At 35.5% G+C, this 18,739-nt stretch overlaps 1 long non-coding RNA gene across 1 annotated transcript in view; it reads right to left on the reverse strand.

Moving 5' to 3' along the window:
- Window positions 1–2,735: 2,735 nt before the first annotated feature.
- Window positions 2,736–18,739, reverse strand: part of LOC140596080 (uncharacterized) — a 40,677-nt gene continuing 24,673 nt past the window's right edge. The window contains exon 3 of the long non-coding RNA XR_011998119.1: window positions 2,736–3,617. This is a non-coding gene — a long non-coding RNA (uncharacterized lncRNA). The remainder of the gene's footprint in view (window positions 3,618–18,739) is intronic.

Consider the following 18,739-nt stretch of genomic DNA (forward strand, 5'->3'; position numbering starts at 1 on the left):
GGATTAAACCAGAATTATGAAGGGGACACAAATATTCAGCCTATGATATTTTAATTTCTAAAATTCATGGCTAGTTATGAGAGACAGAATAGTCTTTCAGCGTACATATCCCTAGAACCAGACTTCAAATATTAGGTATTAACCTAAGTATTTGACCATGATAGAATTATTCAGCACCTTTGTATTACAGCCTCTTAACCTTAAAACTACTATTAGACTATGTTGTCACACACATATTTAAGGATTAAAGGAATTAATATATATAGAAACCATTGAAAGATACTCGAATATTCAATATGTTTTAGTTACTAGCATTGCTTGTCATTATATTTCTGATCCAGTTTCATTACTTTACTGTTGCTAGATATAGATATATAACCAAGTTTTCTAATACATACTGGTGCATCGTAGCTTTAATTACAAAAAAAACTTAACTAAACTTATTTTTATTGATGTCTAAGGATCTTAAACAAAATTGGAGAGAATGTACATTCTTTTATCAATTCTTATCCTTTATTATGTCCTACTAATCAATGCTTAAGATATATAATTGACTATATTTAAATAAAAATTTCTAATAATCTAAGGGGTTTTTTTCTTGTTAATTTTGTACCCAGTGATTTTAAAATCAACTTCTGACTACAGTTTGCCTTTGGTTATTCTTTTTAACCAACAGGTAACAATTTTCAGGGATAAGCCAGACTAGTGATTAGTTGATAACATGAAATACCATATTTTATATGAGGGTTGCATCCTTTAATGCTTGCATAATTGAAACTTTGCAAAATGTGAGATTAATCATAAGTATAGTCAATATTTGTGTTTTTCAGTTAAATTGCTATTGCCATGTGTCAGGAGTATAAACACAGCTGGAAACCTAAATTCAAGATGAATTTTTCATTTGAGGGAATTTGCATTATTTAAATCTTGCGCATAAAACAAAATTAAGATTTTCATAGCATACTATGTCAAGTTTTAAAGATTCAAGTAAGTATAAAATGTAAACGTAGTATTTTGCTTAAAATAATTTTACTACCTAAATCACTTGTCTTCTACTCTTTTGCTTATGTTTAGAAGTAATCAAAACAATTTTTAGTTCTTGTTTACTTGTTCAGTAGTTCCAATTAGAATTCTTGACTGAAACCTAGATATGCATTTGTTTATCACTCAGTTATTTTGGCAGCTGTATTAGAAACTCAGCTTGAAATTTCTGAGTAAAAATGAGAATCTGTTGAAAAGTATCTGAGAGTTTCTCCTAAAACGAAAGGAAGGTATTGGGGCAGGTGGATTGCAAGGAAACCTAAAAAAAATAAATAAATAAAAGGACTTGAACTTCCTCTAAGATCCTCTGTCTCTTTGACAATGGTTCATAAAATATTCTGTGTGAATTTTTTTTTGTACTCTAGATTGCTTCTTCTAGAGGATGGGAGGAAACTGAGTCAACTCATAATTCCCAAGCCTTCTATTTAATGATCCCTAATATTTGATTGGTATTGACTCTTACCACTAACTTAAGCAAAACAAAACTGAAGAAAATAGTTGTAATTGGATTGGTTTGCATCATTTAGCTGAGTGGGGGGAAAAGATCCCTTATATTGGGAATATAGCCTGTCTCTGGATATAAAGAGATAAATAGCTTTAAAAAAATACCTTACTGTATGTCAAATATTATACAAAAACTATTAGGTATTTTCTAATTCTCAAGACTATCATTTGGATCTTTCATTAATGAAGATGTTGAAATTTATTGAAATTAGGTGGCTAGTCCAAAGAACTATGACTTTCCTGTGATTATACTGATGACCCCAGTTAAAGGCCTCCTTATTTGTTTATTTATTTTTTTTAAGATTTTATTTATTTATTTATTCATAATAGACATAGAGAGAGAGAGAGAGAGGCAGAGACACAGGCAGAGGGAGAAGCAGGCTCAAATCCAGGGTCTCAATCCAGGGTCTCCAGGATCACGCCCTAGGTTGCAGGCAGTGCTAAACCGCTGTGCCACCAGGGCTGCCCATATCAATAGCTTAAATAATTGAGAGCAGGATGAAATGAGAATCAAGAAATAGCTTCAAATTAGTGGTCACTTTAAGAAATAAATGATTAATTTTAAGTCCACACCAGTATGTCCCTCTTATATGGTTGTGAGAGGTTACCACATCTAAACCAGAGAACAATCCTACACACTTCTCTTAGTCTGTTGGGGCTGCTATGATAAAATGCCACAGTCTATGTAGCTTATAGACAGCAGCAATTTATTTTTCACAATTCTGGAGGTTGAGAAGTCAGAGATCAGGATGTCACCACGGTCAAGTTAATTCCCTTTTTTGAGTTGTAGGCTTCATCCTCACATGACATAAGGAGCTAGGGATTTCTATGGGTTCTCTTTTATAAAAATATTAATCTCTTTCATAAGGACCATACCTGATGGAATAATCACTTCCCAAAGGCCCCATCTCCTAATACTATCACATTGGAGGATTAGGATTTCAACACATGAATTTGGCAGGGAGTGGAGGGGTGCAGCAGTAAGAGACACACTAACTTTTTTTTTTTATTGGAATTCAATTTGCCAACATATAGCATAACTCCCAGTGCTCATCCCATCAAGTGCCACCATCAGTGCCCGTCACCCAATCACCCCCACCCCTCGCCCACCTCCCTTTCCACCACCCCTTGTTCTTTTCCCAGAGTTTAGGAGTCTCTCTTGTTCTGTCTCCCTCTCTGATATTTCCCACTCATTTTCTCTCCTTTCCCCTTTATTCCCTTTCACTATTATTTATATTCCCCAAATGAATGAGACCATATAATGTTTGTCCTTCTCCGATTGACTTACTTCACTCAGCATAATACCCTCCAGTTCCATCCATGTTGAAGCAAATGGTGGGTATTTGTCATTTCTAATGGCTGAGTAGTATTCCATTGTATACATAGACCACATCTTCTTTATCCATTCATCTTTCGATGGACACCGAGGCTCCTTCCACAGTTTGGCTGTTGTGGGCATTGCTGCTAGAAACATCAGGGTGCAGGTGTCCCAGCGTTTCACTGCATCTGTATCTTTGGGGTAAATCCCAGCAGTGCAATTGCTGGGTCATAGGGCAGATCTATTTCTAACTCTTTGCTGTTGAGTTTAATAAGTTCTTTATAGATCTTGGATACTAGTCCTTTATCTGATATGTCATTTGCAAATATCTTCTCCCATTCTGTAGGTTGTCTTTTAGTTTTGTGGACTGTTTATTTTGCTGTGTAGAAATTTTTTATCTTGATGAAGTCCTAATAATTCATTTTTGCTTTAGTTTCCCTTGCCTTTATAGATGTATCTTGCAAGAAGTTGCTGTAGCCAAGTTCAAAAAGGGTGTTGCCTGTGTTCTCCTCTAGGATTTTGATGGAATCTTGTCTCACATTCAGATCTTTCATCCATTTTGAGTTTATCTTTGTGTATGGTGTAAGAGAATGGTCCAGTTTCATTCTTCTGCACGTGGCTGTCCAATTGTCCCAGCACCATTTATTGAAGAGACTATCCTTTTTCCAGTGGATAGTCTTTCCTGCTTTGTTGAATATTAGTTGACCATAAAGTTGAGGGTCCACTTCTGGGTTCTCCATTCTGTTCCATTGATCTATGAGAGACACACTAACTTTTAAATCACCACCATAGTTACACTTTCTAATGTATGTAATTTTTGGGGAAAAGAAAAAGTATTTTTCTGTAAGGAGCTCACAAAATAGAAGGTCCAATTCTATGCAACCTCATCCTCTATAAAGGTTTTTAATGTTGTTTTGAAAGCATAGATCATATTAAGATTCTCAAGAAAATGTTAAGACAATCTTTTCTTGGAAAGAGAGAAATCCTGAAAATAGATGGCTTTTTTGGCTCTATTATTCCTGTGCTGTAGAACAGCATACCCTTTCCTCCTCCCTTTTTGTAGGAGATGTACAGCCTTCTTAGGCAGGGCAGTGCATAGAGTTCTGAACATATCTCTGCATGGTCTTTATGTTTTCTTCACTAAAGTCCTCAAGTACAATTTTAAATTCTAATTTTAATCAAACTATTGGTGGAAATAGAAGGACTCAACTTTTCTTATAGATCCCATTGAGCTCTCCATAGGCCAAAGGCCAGAGATATACATGGACCCCAAAAATTAATGTGCATTCATTTTGTAAGCATTACACAGAAGGCCCAATTCTAAATATTTGCTAGACAGCAATAGATTTTTAAAAAGTCCTTTCTCTCACACAGCTTACATGTAGTAGGGAAAACACATTATAAGAAATATATCAAATGGTGTTATTTAAAAGACAGACAATAGCAGAATCATAGATAGCAATGAACAAAAGGATAGGGGGCCATGAGGGCTATTCTGTCAAGGTGACAGTTTATTAAAGAACTGTTAAGAAGTAGGAGAGTTAGTGTCTCAGGAAAAGAGATTAGTGTGGAAATCCTGAGTGAAGAACAGAAAGGAAACTAGTGTGGTAGGAGTATAGTAAGGGAGCAATCAAGAGACTAGAAGCTGAGCTTGGAGAGGTTATTGGTAAAATAGCTATATGGGTATTAATAACCATATCAGTAGTAGTTGTGAGAGTTTAATACGATTTATAGTTTATGTTAAACATTTTATATCCAAAAAACTCATTCATTATCACATCAACAATAGGATATAGCATTAAAGCTTACTTTTTACATATAAAAAATTAGGCAATAGTTACTAAAATTTGGACCCAGACCTTCCTAACAAATGGAGGGAAAGCATAAACTCTTAGTAGGTTTGAACACCTAAGTCTCCTATCCAAGATATTTCCAGATTACAAACACTCTAGCCCACTCAGGGATAAATATGAAAACTGTTAAATGTTCCATATGAACCTGTCACAAGCATTTACTGTTTAATATACAGCATTAATTCCTGTTAAACCACAGTAAGAATACTTCAGACATCTTGAAGGACCAGCAGGTCTTCAAAAACCTTGTTAAGCTACCCTGTGAAGCCTGACCTGATGGACGCTATTTTGGACTTTTCTGTTACATCATAAATCAGTTTTGATTAATGTTTCTACTACTTGTCAGCAAATATTGCTAAATAAAAATCATATGAACAAGAAATGGCTTAGTGAAGTTTATCAGTGCTCTTCAATGTTCTCTCACTTGCATTAAGAATCAAAAGAATATGTCTGGGTGCCTTCTGTGCATAAAGCCTTAGGACCTCTCCACTCAACCTGTACCCACTTCAGTTTCAACTGTTCTGCCAAAGTGCCCTCTTCACACAGAGATTCTCAGGACCACCTCAGCCCACAGTTTTACTTCAACTGCAGTCATGCTAACAAGGGCAGCCCCAACATGGTATGCCCCAGGAAACTCACTGCATGCCAGCCACAGCTCCAGCCAGCCAACAAAAGTCACCAAGCACACACAGATTATGCATGGGGTGACCATATAAAAGACCACTTATTCAAGCTTAGTAAAGTAGTTATTCTGCCTAATTCACAGAAACAAACAGAAAGTCAAGCAAAATGGGGAGGTAGAGGAATATGCTCCAAAAGAACAAGACAAAATCTTAAAAAAGAACTATCTGAAAAAGAGATAATCAATATGCCTGATAAAGAGTTTAAAATAATGATTGTAAAGATGCTTACCAGAGAAGAGAGAAGAGATGAAAAACTCTTACTAAGTTTGCCCTTCAACAAAGAGACAGAAAATATAAAAAACCAAAAGAACTGAAATGAATTAATTAAAGGGAGTCAACAGTAGATTAGCAAATGCAGAACAAATTGGTGATCTGAAAAATAAGGTAAAGGAAAGCATCCAAACTGAATAACAGGAAAGAAAAAGGATTTTTTTTTTATGGAAATAGGTTAAGAGAGGTCTTGGACAACATCAAATAAACAAACATTTGCATTATTGGGGTCTCAAAAGGTGAAGAGAGGAAGGAGCAGGAAACTTATTTGAAGAAATAACTGAAACTTTCCCTAATCTAGGGGAGAAAACAGACATTCAGGTTTAGGAAGCACAGAAAGGTCCAAACAAGATGAATCCAAGGGGGTCCACATGAGAACACATATTAAAATGTCAAAGGTTAAGGATAATCTTAAAAGCAACAAGAGAGAAACGAAAGTTATATACAAGGGAAACCTCACTAGGCTATTGGCTGATTTTTCAGCAGAAACTTTGCAGGCCAGAAAGAAGTGACATGATATATTCAAAGTGCTGAAAGGAAAACAAAACAAAACCAAACAAACCTACAACCAAGAATATTCTACCAGGTAAGGTTATCATTCAGCATGAGAGAGACAAACTTTCCCAAACAAAAGTTAAAGGAGTTTATCACCACTAAACTCGCCTTTCAAGAAATGTTAAAAGGACTTGTTTTTATTTTTTTAAAGATTTATTTATTTTAGATAGAGAACAAGAGCATATTATAGGGAGGAGTAGAGCAAACTTTAGCAGACTTCACACTGAGGAGCCTGACAGGGCGCTTGATCCCACATACAGGATTTTGACCTATGTCAAAACCAAGAGTCAGATACTTAAAGGACTATGCCACCCTGATGCCCCAAGGACTTCTTTAGGTGGAAGAGAAAAGGCCATAATTAGACATAAGAAAATTAGGAATAAAAAGATGTAAAACATGACAACATATAAATAAAACATGGAGGAGGGAGTAAAGTTTTTAGAATGTGTCTGAAAGAGGTGCATGGGTTGGGAGGATGGGCAAAATGAGTGAAGGGGAGTGGGAGATACAGGCTTCCAGAAAATGGAAAGAATTCATTGGAATAAAACATACAGCAAAGGGAATATAATTAGCCAATGGTATTCTAATAGCATTGTATATTGCCAAATGGCACCTAGATGGTAGTGACACTTGTGAGCATAGCATAACTTAAACTTGTTGAATCACTATATTATACATCTGAAACTAATTTAACATTGTATGTCAACTAAAAAAATAATTTTTCTTATTGGGAATGTTTAAATATTTTATTGTAAAAGTAATAAGCCTTAAGCTCTTGTCTTTTTTCATATATAAAAAGCATATATACTAACACATTAACTAGCAACATCTTCATATAGTCTAAGAGATAATCTTGTCAAGGAAACATGAGGGCAGCCCGGGTGGCTCAGTGGTTTAGTGCCGCCTTCAGCCCAGGGCCTGATCCTGGAGACCAGGGATCGAGTCCCACGTCGGGCTCCCTGCATGGAGCCTGCTTCTCCCTCTGCCTGTGTCTCTGCCTTCTCTTTCATTCTCTCTCTCTCTGTCTCTCATGAGTAAATAAAGAAAATCTTAAAAAAAGAAAATCAAGGAAACATGACTAACAGCTATAATCAATCATTCAATGAGTATTCACCACCAAGTACTATATTCAGTTTTAGTTTAATGACCATTATTATTTCTACCAAGCATTTCCTAATAGAGATGCTGTGAGCATGCTCTTTTTACATTCCATTTGGCTAGTCATATTTTAAAAGTTAACACTACAATATAATAGCCTGACTAATTATACAACTAAAAATTAGAACATTTAATAAACTACAACCTTGATTACTTCTGGTGAGGGAAACTTAGCTAACTGATGATTGGAAATAGAATACAATGTTGCTTTTCATCCCATATGCTTATATATTTTGAATTGCTTCATCATGAACATATATCATCTATCATAAAAATATTTTAAACATGTAAATAATTCATACACAAAAGATTCTTCTCTCTAATATAAGCAATCCTTTTAATAGTCATAATACTGAAAGGAAATAAAAATATTCTACTCTCCTAAAATATTAACTAGTATTAATGTAATTAATCCATCCATACACTTCATTTCCTAGTAGATATAGAAAACACAAGAAAGGAAAGGTTTATCTTATGCCTAAGTCTTTTTGCTTAATAAAATTAATTGACAAAAGCCAACATACATATACCACCATGAGGAAAGGCTTAGATGTGATCTATTCATACTAGCTGGTTAAGAGGCTTCCGCTACTGCTTGTAGCCTAAGATAGGAAAGTACCAAGGTAATAATGATTCAATCACTTCCTCAACATGACAAAAAAAAACAAAATGTGGTTGAAAAAATATTTGACCAATCTACTCTGAGACACAGTAGTCTAATATTTAAACATGAACTCTGGAGCCAAGCTGCCCTCTGCCACTTACATTCTATAGGACCCTCCTTTTGTTTCAAACTCTTTTATAAACTAAATATGTCCCCCTAAAATTCATACATTGAAGCCCTAATCCCAATATGTCTATATTGTTTGGAAAATGAGTCTTTAGTGATGTAATTAGGGTTAAATGAAGTCATAAAGTTAGGACCCTATTGACATTGGACTGGTGTCTTTAAAGGAGGAAGAGATAAGATCTTTTTCTCTACATGTGAACGGAAGAAAGGCCATGTGAAGACACCATGAGAAGGTAATCAATTACAAGCCAGCAAAAAAGTCCCAGGAGAAAATGAATCTGCCAGTACCTCAATCTGCAACTTCTAGCCTCCAGAACCATGAGAAAATAAATTTGTGGTTTAATACCCAGTTTGTGGTATTTTGTTATGATAGGCAGTCTATATTAGTCAACTTGGGCTATCTGTGAAATACGGAAAATGATTGTACCTATTTGCGAGATATATATGGATTAATAAAATCTAAAGTACCTGGCAGCTGTTAAGTATTTTTCATGTTTTGTCCACCATCTAATTTCCTTATTTTTAAGCTATCTTAGAGCTTCAGATAACTAGACAAAATTGCACATCTCTTCTGTATTAAGACAAAAATCCCCAAGTCCATATTGCTTTGGATTATCAGAGGGAAAGTTAGATTGTTCTTCATTATTGGCAACTCACCTTATGGAACTCAGGCAAGTCTTATTATAGTCAAATATTTTATAAGATTCTCCTAGAATAGGTTGCTGTTTGATGAAGTTATCCTCTCATTGTATTAAATAGCTCTGGTTGGTATAGTACATCAGCCTGCTTGAACAAAATTTTCTAGATATAAAAGTTTTTGCTCATAGATTGACTTTGTGAATCACTACTCACAGGTGGTAATTCATGTTTCATTCACCAAAGTAAAGATAAGAAAGTTTTCAATTACAAAAGACAAATACACTAGGAGAGAGGGTAACATGAGATAAAGGTGGCAATAATTTTTGCAAGATAGAAAAGTAGATGGCTGATTTCCAACCTTACTTTGCAAAGCAGAAAGAGTGGACATTTCATTTCCTACAGAAGGAAAACCAGCAGCAGCAATTAGATCTTTGAAAAGCCTCAGAAATTAAATGCATCACGTGTGTCTGAAGATAGGATGGCAAGATTGGCTGAAAACAGCACTACTTGAATAATGGTATAAGAGCAGATGGCCCTCCAGATCCCCTTCTCCAGTCTATGCAAACAGGCAACTGATCTTTTCTTCTCAGCAACAGTGAGATTCTGGAGTCAGAGCCATGAGACTGCAAAGAGCAGACCTCAGTCACTAGTCCAAACCAGAGAATTAAGAGGATACACTAAGCATTTCAATGCTTTCCCTAACTCAGCCATCCAAATGCTGGCAGCCATAACTACACATCTCAAACAAGAAACTGGAAAATTTCTTTTGCAGAAACAGATTCTCCTGAGAGATAACTCACATATACTTTGCAGTTCTTATGAATAGCCAAGTCCATAGGACAATAAGACTTGCACACTTAAATAGCGTGGATCATAAGACATAAAGAGAAGTCTAATAGGATTTGGAGAGACCAACAAAAAGAAAAGGAATGTGGAGTTAATAGAAACAATGTAGAAAAAATAAAATACTTTCAACAATGTATTGGTCAAGGTTCTCCACAGAAACAGAATTCATAGGAGATAGAGGAATTGGCTCACACAGCTGTGAAGGCTGATAAATCCCATAATCTGCCATCTGCAAGCTGGTAAACTAGGGAAGCATATGGTGTATAATTCAGTTTGAGTCCAAAGACTCAAAAACGAGGAGTTCCAATGTTCAAGGGCGGAATATGGCCATTATAGTTTAGGAAGAAAAAGAATTCTCCCTTCCTTTGCCTTTTTGTTCTATTCAGGCCTTCAATGAATTGGATGATGCCAACCCACATTGGTGGGAGGGATCTTAGTCTACTGAATTGAATAGTAAACTCTTCCAGAAGCACCCTCATCGACACACCAAGAAAAGTCTCCACAGCCATCTGGACACCCCTCAGCCCAGCCAAGGTTGAACATGAAATTAACAGTCATAAACACTATAATTAACATTCACAGAGAAATCAAAGACTATATTGCAAACATGACAATAGAATAGAACTGGATTAAAATGGAAATTTAAAGATTGATAAAACGCTGTTGTAAACAAAAGCATTGTAGAAATAAGTCAGTAGACAAGTTAAAAAAATAATTGGAAGGGGAAGTTATGGAAATCTTACAGAACAAAGTTCAAAATTAATCACAGGAGGAGTAAAAGTAAGAAGTTATTAAAAAAAAATCCCAAACGTACCTAATTGGAGTTCAAAAAAGAACTCTTTGAATAGAACATTTAAAGTCACCCAGATAGTACTTGGGAGATAACTCACCCAGATGATACAGTAACAGATTATTGTCGCTCTTACAGCAAGTAAACAAACTTTTCCCAAATCCTTGAAGTCATTCAAACTCTCTTTTCCAAAAAGGATATACTACAAAGACCTCTGTTTTAAAACATAAAAAAAGAGAGGATCCCTGGGTGGCACAGCAGTTCAGCGCCTGCCTTTGGCCCAGGGCATGATCCTGGAGTCCCAGGATCAAGTCCTGCGTCAGGCTCCCAGCATGGGGCCTGCTTCTCTCTCTGCCTCTCTGTCTCTGTCTCTGTCTCTCTCTCTCTCCATGTCTATCATGAATAAATAAATAAAATCTTTTAAAAAAATAAATAAATAAAAAGTAAAAAAGGAGACTCTATCAGGTAAGCTATGGAAGGGTCTGCTCTTGACAACTACACAGGTAGCCATCATAGGATATTTTCATTGTCCAAGAAAGAAGTGGAATGAACAATTTGTTTTCAGGGATCAAAAAGGAAAACTGTCTGACCCCAAAAAGATCCAACAAACTGAAGATAGAGATAGGATTGTAGATCAACTCACACCACCATAAACCCAATCAAAGTGCTGTGTTTCTGGATAGGCTGGCCTTTTCTTTGATGGGGAAAGACTATGGTTTGTATTGTAGAAGTTGGGCCCTGGAAGAGCACCCTGGAAACCAGTATGGGGCAGCTGGGCTTATGTCTAACATCAAAAGAAGAGACTACCCCCTTAAAGTCACAGGCCTCAAAAGCCCACACTGGTCTATACTGGGAGCTGGGGCAGCACACACGATTGGCAAGATTTTCATATTATGAATGACTGTTAACCAAATGAAACATGATGTAAGAGGAAGAGCCCATAGCACCACAGGCAGCAGCAAACGTTAGAAACTTAGCCCTCTCTACTTGGGCATGGCTTTCAGTTGTGCTTTCTTATAGTCTGAGTAAACTCCAGACTTCCAGGGAATGAATGGAAAGGGAGATAGACTTCCTACTTAAACTGGCATACTGATTCTTAAAATAGCACCATTTAATTTGTAGAAATAAAAGAGGTGACCAAATCTGCAGATGTGAATAGCAATATATTAAAAAGAAACAAATTTGCATAAGAGAACAAAGACACTAAAGTATAAATAGAGGTAACATCTTTCCCTTTTTTCTTTTTTCAAATTTTCTTTAGGATGGTAGTATTGATCATTTAATGAAATAATAATAAACTTTGAAGATAATGTAAAATATAAACTGTACAATAAAAAAATAAAATGAAACCAATATAGAATAAAACTTACCTCTATCTCTTAGAAGCAGAGAAGCCTAATCTTACGCTTGCAATATAACTGAAGATCACAATGCCAAATTCTTATTTAAAACTCACATTGATTATTGTTGCAGGTCTGTTTTTAAAATCCTTACCTAAGGTATTTCTATAGTATATTTTCTGGAAAACAAGATGACCTTTTGCCAATGGGCATTTATTTTCTTTTTCAAATTGCCCTTGCAAAAATGAAGTCCAACATGGAATGTTTTCAATTTTATAATGTTGCATTTATTTTGTGAAACAAAATTGATTAAGCAATAATGCCTACTTGCTAACATTCCTGTGAATGGCAGATTTAGATAACCTGGATACAGTTTCTGAAATGCAATTCTTTCAGAGACAATGAAATCATTGCACAGAAATCTCAATTGGGCTGACATATGCATAAAAATCAATCTCTTCAGGATGAAAAATGAAATTGAATGTTTTCTGCATACCTCTTGGACAAGAACACTGCAAAAGACCTTTCAGAACACAAGAGACAATCAAAGCACAGTTTATGACAAAACTGTTAGATATGAGAGCTCTGTATTGAAGTAAGATATCCCACAGACTGTGGAGTTTACAGGTAAGTATTCTAACTACCAGAATGGCAAAGAGAAATCAGAACCCAGAGCTAGGTAGACATTATCTATGTATTTAAGCTAGTTGCTTAAGCTAGTTGCACTGTGAATGTAACCAACAGCTTTTTCGTATTTTAGTGAAAACATTAGCACATTGTATTTGCAAATATAAGCATATCTTATGCTCTGTTATAAAATTGTCTTAATTCTCTCAAATTTTCCACTGCCATCTGTCCATTGTAATCCAGGGGAGTATCCTCACACAATATATAAGGTGATATGATACAAATGAGCTTTTCCTGGTGGAAAGGAAGCCTGGTGGTCTCTAGTGAGTAGAAGCTTAGGAGATTAGTAGACAGAATTACCAAGCCCTATTTCTAAGTTTTGCTTAGATCTAAAAAAAAAAAAAAAAAAAAAAAAATTTGTTTAGAATACTAAGAACTAAGTGATGAAGATGACAGGAAGTAGAAGTGAACTGCATGTCTGAGAAAGGTCCAAGATTGAGAAAGACCCCACTGTATGCAACTGCCTTGCAAAAAGGAGACAGCTTGGTCAGAATCCAGCAGATGTACAAGAGATTTGAATTCAAAGTCCTAGCTTTGGTCCTGGGCAGATCACTTAGCTTCTGAAACTTAAATCCCTCATCCATAGCATAATATAAGGAAGAGAATATTGAGGACCTACCAATTCTACAAACCTTGTATTTTGTCTCACTGATGCTCATTTTATTTTCTTGTGGAAGTATAAAATAGACACTTTTTCTACTGTGAAAACATGGAAATGGCAGCTCAAGATAAAGTTATTTACTCAAGACTTCAGTGTTAGTAAGTAGTAGAGATAAAATTCAAACATTTAATTACTTTACCATCTAAACCAATAGTCAGCAACCTGTAGCTCAGAAGCCAAATTTGACCTGCCACTTGGTTTTGTATGATGAACAAGCTAAGGATAGTTGGGGGTGGGGGTGGGGGAATCATAGGATTAATATATCATGACTCAAGAAAAAATATATGAAATTCAAGTTTTGGGGTCCATGAACATTTTATTAAAACACATTCATGGGCAGTCCCAGTGGCTCAGCGGTTTAGCGCCACCTTCAGCCCAGGGCGTGATCCCGGAGTTCTGGGATCCAGTCCCATGTTGGGCTCCCTGCATGGAGCCTGCTTCTCTCCCTCTGCCTGTGTCTCTGTCTCTGTCTTTCTCTCTCTGATGAATAAATAAAATCTTTTTTAAAAAAACCACATTCATGTTCGTTCATTCACATATTGAATGTGGTTGTTTTCATGCCACAAAATCGGAGTTGCGTAGTTGTCACAGAGACCTTATGGTACAGAAAGCCTAAAATCTTTACCATCTGGTCCTTTAAGGAAAGTTTGCAGATTCCTGCTCTTGACTACTTCACAGAATATTGGGGCAATTATCAGATGAGATAATATAAACAAAAGTCTGCAATCTGTAGAGCACAATACAAATTTGAGGGATTAGTATTCTGAAGAATAAGCAGGAAATCGTAACAAACGGAAATTAACCAACAATCATAGTAGAAAAGACAAAATATTTAAAAAGCAAAGAGAAGGCCATAAACAGAAGAACTCTGTGACTTGCAGTCAAACTGCTATTATGATTAAAGGAATGCTTTGGGAATAGAATATTTTACCTAGATTGACTCTGTTATGTGCTAATCAATGAAGTCATCACTGCGACTAGAATCCTGTAAAAGCCCATAAATACATGGAAGTTAGACTTAGTCTTCCTAAAGAATGAATGGGTTTATCAGGAATTAAAGGTGAAAATAATACATGGAAGCAAATGAAAATGAAAACATGACAGCAAAGGTGTCATGGGACGCAGCAAAGGTGATCCTAAGGGGGAAGTTCATAGCAATATAGGCCTTCCTCAAGAAGAAAAGTCTTAAATACTCAACCTAATCTTACACCTAAAGGAACTAGAAAAATAGTAAATAAAGCCTAAAACCATCAGAAGAGGGTAATATTAAGATTCGAGCAGAAATAAATGATATAGAAATTTAAAAAAAAAACAGTTGAACAGATCAATGAAACTAGAAGCTGGTTCTCTGAAAGAATTAACAAAATTGATAAACCCCTATCCAGACTCATCAAAAAGAAAAAAGGACCCAAATAAATAAAATCACCAATGAAAGAGAAGAAATCACAACCAACACCACAGAAATATAAATAATTTTTACAACATTAGGAATAATTATATGCCAACAAATTGGGCAATCTGGAAGAAATGAATAAATTCTTTAAAAGATATCAACTACCAAAACTAAAACAGGAAGAAATAGAAAATTTGAACATACTCATAACCATCAAATAAATTGAACCAGTAGTTAAAAATCTCCCAACAAACAGGAGTCCAGGGCCAGATGGCTTCTCAGGGAAATTTGACTAGACATTTAAAGAAGATTTAATACCTATTCTTTTCACAATGATCCAAAAAATAGAAATGGAAGGAAAACTTCCAAACTTCTATGAGGCCAGGATTACTTTGATCCCAAAACCAGAAAAAGATCCCACTAAAATGGAGAATTATGCACCAATATCTTTGATGAACATGAATGCAAAAATTCTCAATAAGATAGTCTAATCAAATCCAACAGTACATTAAAAGGACTGTTCACCAAGTGGGATTTATTCCTGGGCAGCAAAATGAAGAATGAAACTGTACCACTTTCTTACACTACACATAAAAATGAATACAAAATGGATGAAAGACCTAAATATAAGATAAGAAACCATCAAAACCCTCAAGGAGAACACAGACAGCAACTTCTGTGACCTCAGCTGCAGCAGCTTCTTATTAGACACCTCTCCAGAAGCAAGGGACACAAAAGCAAAAATGAACCACTGAGACTTCATCAAAATAAAAAGCTTCTGCACAATGAAGGGAACAATAAAACTAAAAGGCAACCTACAGAAGGGGAGAAGATATTTGCAAATGACATATTTGATAAAGGGTTAGTATCCAAAATCTATAAAGAACTTATCAAACTCTACACCCCCCAAAAAACAAATAATCCCGTTTAAAAATGGGAAGACGTGATAGACATTTTCCAAAGAAGATATCCAGATGGTTAACAAACATATAAAAAGATGCTCAACATCACTCATCATCAGGGAAATATAAATTAAAATTGCAATGAAGTTTCACCTCACACTTGTCAGGAATGGCTAAAATTAACAACACAGGAAACAAAAGATGGTAAGGATGTGGAGAAAGGGGAACGCTTTTGCACTGTTGGGAATGCAAAGTGCATTCTACTTTGGAAAACAATATGGAGTTTCCTCAGAAAGCGAAAAATAGAACTACTCTATGATCCAGCAAGTGCACTACTGGGTATTTACCCAAAGGATACAAAAATACCTACTCAAAGGGACACATGTACCATGATATTTGTAGCAGGATTGATAGTAGCCAAATTAGGAAAGAGCCCAAATGTCTATCAACTGATGAATGGATAAAGAAGAGGTGCTATTTTTATACAATGGAATATTACTCAGCCATAAAAACGAATGAAATCTTGTCATTTGCAGTGATGTGTAAAGATCTAGAAAGTATTACGCTAAGTGAAATAAGTCAGTCAGAGAAAGACAAATACCACAAGATTTCACTCGTATATAGAATTTAAGAAACAAAACAGATGAACAGGGGAGAAAGCAATTCAGAAAACAGATCTTATCTATAAAGAACAAACTGAGGGCTGTTGCAGAGGAGGTCTGTGGGTGGACAGGCTAAATGGGTGATGGGCACTGACCCCTGCCTCTGAAATCAATAATAACTAGGGAGGGCACTTGTTAGGATGAGCACTGGGTGTTATATGTAAGTGATGAATCATTAAATTCTACTCCTAAAACCAATACTACACTATGCATCAACTAACTTGAATTTAAATTAAAACAGAAGAATCCTGGAAAAGGTGCCCACTTAGAAAACAGAGTATTCTAAATCTAATTGCATCATCCTTTAATGAATGGAGATCTTGTATAGGTTTAACAATGTCGAACTCAACCTTAGCCCTGTGTTCACTGAATGGAATGGTTTAGAATAGAGGGTAAAAAAGACAGTGAGGTGGGGAAATCCTCCCCCAATCCTTTCTTGTCCTGAGAAATAGCCATTTCTGAAATGTATCATACCTCCACCTTTCCTCAATCAGTTAAAGTATATCCCCACTGTACCCCAAGGAGTCTTTTTTGGTATAAAACTCCAAATTTTCTCCTCTTCAGACTTTCCTAATCAAACAGGCTTAACCTTCTCCTAAACTAACCTTTAGACATTTCTTCCTGACAATAGGCCCTGGCTTCCCTTTTCCTAGAGCATTGACTTGAGAAAACTTGGAATTGTAAAATCATTCCATGCCGCTTCAAGATGTGTATCTTTTTCCAGCCTCTTGCCAGTTTTATAACCTAGAATGTCTTTCTCAAGGAATTGGGGGCCCTTCCTTTAAAATGTAACCATCAAGAAAGGGGAGGGGAGATGGATAACTGGGTGACGGACATTAAGGAGGGCATGTGATGTAATGAGCACTGGGTGTTATAGAAGACTGATGAATCACTGACCCCTGCCTCTGAAATCAATAATACATTATATGTTAATTAATTGAATTTAAATTAAATTTCAAAAAAAATCATACAACTAAAAAAATCCTGCAGTTTTTTTTTTCCCTTTGGAAAGCTCAACAAAGAAAGCTAGCACTCATCTCCCAATCTCTGTGGGAAGCAGAAGCCTAACTTTGAAAAGTACCAGTTTGCCAACAGTGTTAGTCTAAGCCCATTGATCAGCCTCCTCTCTCCCTAAGATCCTTCGGTACTTTTCTGCTTGCTCATCCCAGCACTTAAAATCCCATCTTTTGTCTGGGCAGATTTGAGTTCAATCTCTGCTCTATTGCGATAGTCTCTCTCTTCCATTGCAGTAGTCTGTTAACAAAGTCTTCCTTGCCTATTTAATTCCATCTCATGTAATTTCTTTAATGTTACTTATTAATGCATTTACTCTTTACTGAAATTCCTTGAATAAAATTATGTCCTTAACTGTCCACTATATTTTCCACAATTTCAAAAGTGTTATAAAATTAAAATTGTAGGTATGGATTTGAGAAGGTATAAGAAGTGTAGCACATATGCACCTATGCAAAGATAAATCTTAAAAGTGACTAAAAAAAAATTAGAACATTATTTCCTTCTCTTGATATCTACTCCTACTGACTAAGCTAAATACTTTAATTTTGTTGGGCTTTTAAAAATATCTATCCCTTCTATAATGAATTTGCTGGATTTCGGCCAGTTCCTAGTACTCTAGGATACACTGTAAAAGTGAAAACCTTTCCCTCTAGGAGTTTAGATAACAAAACTTAGGAGATGCTAAAAATTTTTATAGTTCCATTTATTAGAACACATTTCCTCCTCACATGTAAAAGATCTTCTTCAATTACTTACAATGCCTCTCTAGAGGCAGGATAAGGAAGTCTTCTGTGAAATAAATGCAAATACATTTTTTTCTGTTTTAACAAAAAATGGAATGCTTTCTGTTAACACCTAAGTGAATTTAATTGCTTTTCTCTTGACAAATTTAAAAATGGTCCTGTATACTATCTGTTGCAAAGTTAACAAGTTTCCTCATTAGCATTTTAATAATTGAATATTCAGTGAAGTGACTATTGGCCATCTTCTATCATCTTATCTTTACATTCATTTGAAAGACACTTAAGGAAACAACTTTTAACACTGCCATTCATTTTTAGGCATTTGTAACATTTGTCATTAGACTGGAAACTAATAACCACAGACTATAGCAGTTAAAAGGATAAATAATAAATATGTTTTATGCTACTTTAATCAGGTAACAGTTCATAATATTGGCAAGTCAACATAACTGTCTACATAGCTGTGTATATATCAAGTTTTTAATTTTCCTTTTGCAAATTTCCCTTCTCCTTTCTGACATTCCTAATGTCGGCAAAAAAGTTAATCCTCAGAAGAGGTAGGAATATCTTAAAATTCAACTCTCTGAACTTAGACTATTGTTTCCTAGATGACTTTATCTTTCCAAAGATTTTAACTTATTCCGTGTGCCTTATTTTCTTGACTCACCTTTATGTTACACGGTTATTCAGAGGTCAAAAATATTTTCTCATATCCAGATACTTAAATTTTTTTTCTGTACCTCTTACCTTCTCTATAAAAATATGCTATCAAAAAATAAAGATGAGTTCACATGATAAAGGACAGCTGGGTTGCTGGTGGTGAATTAATTAATGACCCACATGAAATTAGGAGCTATATTTGCAAATATTCTTTCTGCAAATGGTTT

The sequence above is a fragment of the Vulpes vulpes genome, chromosome 2 (assembly GCF_048418805.1).
Source record: "Vulpes vulpes isolate BD-2025 chromosome 2, VulVul3, whole genome shotgun sequence".
Classification (NCBI taxonomy): domain Eukaryota; kingdom Metazoa; phylum Chordata; class Mammalia; order Carnivora; family Canidae; genus Vulpes; species Vulpes vulpes.